Here is a 4,894-nt window from a genome sequence, read left to right on the forward strand (position 1 = left end):
GGCCAAGGGGGCCGGTCACCGGTCGATCGTCGGTCGCAGCCCGTCGTCGGCCACCAACCACGGTGGCCGGAAAAAGTAAAATTTTTTTAACAATATATGTATATATAAAGAAAGAAAAAAAAACAACACAAAAAAAAGAAAAAAAGAATCGAAAGAAGAGGAAAAAAGAAAAAGATGCAACCTTTTTATTGATGTTTCTTTTGTGTTCAAAATTTGAAGGGATTTTTGTGTTTTTTTTTTCAATCTTTGTAAAATCCCCCCTCCTCTCTTACATGATTTTTGAATGGCTTTTTATAGCCATTTTTTACATGATTTTCTATTATTTTTTTTTTCTATTTTGTAAGTGGTGGTGGTAGACAATGGATATCAAAAATGGGAGGAAAAATGGGGCAAGTGGGAAAGTGGCTAGGTGGCTAAGGTTTCTTGGTTTTTTTTTTTTGGGTTAGGTTTTTTTTCTCTTTTTTTTTTTGGGTTAGGTTTTTTTTTGGGAGGGCTTAATGGCTTTTGAATTGGGTTTAATATTTGAGTTTTGTAATGGGTTTGGGTAGATGTAAATGGGTCATGGGTTAAGGGTTTTAGTGGGTTTAGAGGTTTGGTTGGGTTTTGATATAATCGGGCCCGGGCAATTTGGGCTTCTACAGCTGCCCCTCTTTGCTCATTGTCGTGCAACGATAATAAAGCAAAGACTTTCAAGGAAGACCAAACTTGCCCGGTCTTGCTAGGTCTTGACTTGCTTTGGAACTCTTCTTGTTTAGTTAGTCCCTTTTCAGTCCACCGCATCTTGTAGCTTTGGTTCAATCCACTGCAAATTCGGAGATATGCCTTGTAGCTTCAATCTGTTCCAATGTAACTTCAAGGATATGAGATTTGTGGCTTTGATCCACTTCACTGTAACTTCAGAAAGATAAGATCTACAACTTCAATATGCTTTTCTATCGCTTCAATGAGATAAGGTTTTGGTCTTCTCTTCTGCCACTTTAGAAAGGCAAGATCTGATGCCCTCGATCAACTCCACTGCAACTTTAAGGAGACAGAATTTGACGTCTTCAATCAGCTTCAATCTTTATTCTCTACTCGGCATGTGATCCTGAGCTCAACTTATTTTTCGCAATATGAATTGACTCTCTAAAAACAGACATTAAAAACAGAAATTGAAAATAGCTCAGCGTGTGAGCCAAGGCTCAAATCACCTCTCGCAATATGAGTTGATTTTTGAAACTTATCTTGAAAAGCAGATTTTGAAAATACCTCGACATGTGACTCGAGGCTCAACTCACCTCTCGCAGAAATTAAAAAGCTCAACTCACCTTTCGCAATATAAATTGAAAAAAATACCACAGTGTGTGATCTGAAGCTCAACTCACCTCTCGCAATATGAGTTGATTTTTTTAAAAGACAGAAATTGAAAATACCTCAGCATGTGAACCAAGGCTCAACTCACCTCTCGCAATATAAGTTGATTTTTTTGAAAACAGAAATTGAAAATACCTCAACGTGTCTTGAGGCTCAACTCATTTCTCGCAATATGAGTTGAATTTTGAAAACAGAAATTGAAATTACCTCAGCGTGTCCCGAGGCTCAACTCACCTCTCGCAATATGAGTTGATTTTTTTGAAAGACAAAAATTGAAAATACCTCAGCATGTCTTGAGGCTCAACTCATTTCTCGCAATATGAGTTGACTTTTTTTTTGACAACAGAAATTGAAATTACCTCAGCGTGTCCTGAGGCTCAACTCACCTCTCGCAATATGAGTTGAATTTTAAAAACAGAAATCGAAATTACCTCAGCGTGTCCCGAGGCTCAACTCACCTCTCGCAATATGAGTTGATTTTTTTGAAAGACAAAAATTGAAAATACCTCAGCACTTCTTGAGGCTCAACTCATTTCCGCAATATGAGTTGATTTTTTTTTACAACAGAAATTGAAATTACCTCAGCGTGTCCTGAGGCTCCACTCACCTCTCGCAATATGAGTTGATTTTTTTGAAAGGCAGAAATTGAAAAACAGAAATTGAAAATACCTCGGCGTGTAACTAAGGCTCAACTCGCCGCTCGCAATACGAGTTGATTTTTTGACAACAGAAATTGAAATTACCTCAGTGTGTCCTGAGGTTCAACTCACCTCTCGCAATATGAGTCAATTTTTTTGAAAGGCAGAAATTGAAATACGGAAATTGAAATACCTCGGCGTGTGACCTGATGCTCAACTCGCCGCTCGCAATACGAGTTGATTTTTTTGAAAGAAAGAAATTGAAATTACCTCAGCGTGTCTGAGGCTCAACTCACCTCTCGCAATATGAGTTGATTTTTAAAAAGTAGAAATTAAAAGGTTCAACCCACCTCTCGCAATATGAGTTGATTCTTGAACAACATAAATTGAAAACAGAAATTGAAAATACCTCAGCGTGACCTGGGCTCAACTCACCTCTCGCAATATGAGCTGATTTTGAAAAAGTAGAAATTAAAAGGCTTAACTCACCTCTCGCAATATGAGTCAATTTAAAACATAAATTAAAAATACCTCAGCGTGCCCCGAGGCTCAACTCACTTCTCGCAATATGAGTTGATTTTGAAAGCAAAAATTAAAAATACCTCAACGTGTCTTGAGGCCCAACTCATCTTTTGCAATATGAGTTGATTTTCCTTGAAAAGCATGAATTAAAAACATCAAAATACCAAAACCTGTCCTTTGGTAGAACTTGGGTGTCTTTTCCTTTGATTCAGTGCGACTCTCATTCAAGATTTCTTGCTCTGCTGGAGTACCTGTATATGCCATGTATGATGTTATCATGATATGCACATGTTTGTCTTAAATGCTTTTATGCCTACATGATTATGCAGTGCTCCTTAAGCATGTTTGTCGTATGTCCCTTTAGCCACGATTGTTGAGGATATGTGTTCATTGCTTTGATTCTCGACTTTCTCTTCAAGCCTTATACCTGTCTTCAAGCTTCACGAGTAATCGACATTTCTCAGATATCACTCTTCTGCCCCCAATTGAACTTTGTTCTTACTTTGAGACTCTTGTGCTTATCAAATTTTCATCCAGGTAATGCTTAACATTTCTTTTGTTTAGAGTATGTCATTTCACCATTTATCATGTAAATAAACACATAATGAGATGCATGAAAAGGTCAGATAGGGACAAAAATGATATTTCATATTCATCTATTTCAAATGTGGCAAACAAAGCAAGTTAACCAATGAGAGTAAAAAATGTCAAAAAGAAAGAAAGGATCGTATTCAATGGATGCAAATGCTCTAGATATTCAACACATGAACTCTTCATCGTTCCTCAATCAAAAATCTTTTCGAGCGCGGCTTCTTGCGTAGAAGATTTCGAGCTTTCAGAACTGCTTCGAATACTGTAGCCTCACTGCTTAACCTATCGTTCGACCGCCAGGTTTGTTTCATTAGGACGCCCTCTCGGGTTTTCATCCTAATCTTTTTGTACTAATCAAAATGCCCTTTTCGGGTTTTCACCTTGATCCCTTTTTTTTCTTTTTTTTTAAGATGCCCTTTTCGGGTTTTCATCTTAAGCATAATATTTCTTCACAGCATCTGAGTTCACTGGATTCGACAACTCTTTCCCATCCATCTCGGTAAGGATCAAAGCTCCTCCTGAGAATACCTTCTTTACAACATATGGTCCTTCCCAATTTGGTGCCCATTTTTCTCGCAGGTCTTTTTGTATTGGAAGGATTTTCCTCAGCACGAGTTCTCCTTCATGGAATTCTCTTGGCCGTACCTTCTTATCATGGGCTGTGATCATTCTTTTCTGGTACATTTGTCCATGACAAATTGCCCTGAGACGCTTTTCTTAAATGAGGTTCAGCTGATCATATCGAGCTTGTACCCGTTCTGCTTCTTCTAACTTTGATTCCATTAAGACTCGCAGAGAGGGGATCTCAACCTCAATAGGTAGCACAGCTTCTATTCCATAAACCAGAGAGAAAGGAGTTGCTCCTGTAGATGTTCGCACAGATGTGCGATATGCATACAAAGCAAATGGTAGTTTCTCGTGCCAATCTTTATATGTCTCAGTCATTTTCCCAATGATCTTCCTAATATTTTTGTTGGCTACTTCCACAGCCCCGTTCATCTTTGGGCGATAGGGCGAGGAGTTATGATGCTTTATTTGGAATTGCTCGCACACTTCTTCCATCATCTTATTGTTCAGATTCATGGCATTATCTGAAATGATTCTTTCAGGCAAACCATATCGGCAAATGATTTCTTTTTTCAAAAACTTGCACACTGCAGTCTTCGTCACATTGGCAAACGAAGCGGCTTCAATCCATTTTGTGAAGTAATCGATAACCACAAAAATGAATCGATGTCCATTTGAAGCTTTTGGAGAAATTGGCCCTATGACATCCATGCCCCACATAGAAAAAGGCCACGGAGAAGTAATGATATGAAGGGGTGAAGGGGCTACATGAATTTTATCGTCGTAGATTTGACATTTGTGGCATTTTTTGGCAAAATTGATGCAGTCACTTTCCATTGTCAGCCAATAATAACCGATTCTCATGATCTTTCTGGCCATATTGAAACCATTGGCATGCGTTCCGCAAATTCCCTCATGGACCTCTCCAAGTATTTTTCTGGCTTCAACATCATCCACACATCTCAAATGCATCTGATCCTTTCCTCTTTTATACAGGACATCCCCATCAAGAACAAATCCCGCTGCCATTCTTCTAATTGTTCTTTTATCGTTCTCATTCGCTTGTTCGGGATACCTTTGATTCTTGATATATTCTAAGATATCATGGAACCAAGGTCGTCCGTCTACTTCTTTCTCAATGCTACAATAGTGTGCAGGGACCTCGTATATGCTCATTTTGAGGGGCATTATTTCTACTTCTCTACTTGCTTTGAACATTGAAG

This window comes from Gossypium hirsutum, chromosome A06, assembly GCF_007990345.1.
Source record: "Gossypium hirsutum isolate 1008001.06 chromosome A06, Gossypium_hirsutum_v2.1, whole genome shotgun sequence".
Classification (NCBI taxonomy): domain Eukaryota; kingdom Viridiplantae; phylum Streptophyta; class Magnoliopsida; order Malvales; family Malvaceae; genus Gossypium; species Gossypium hirsutum.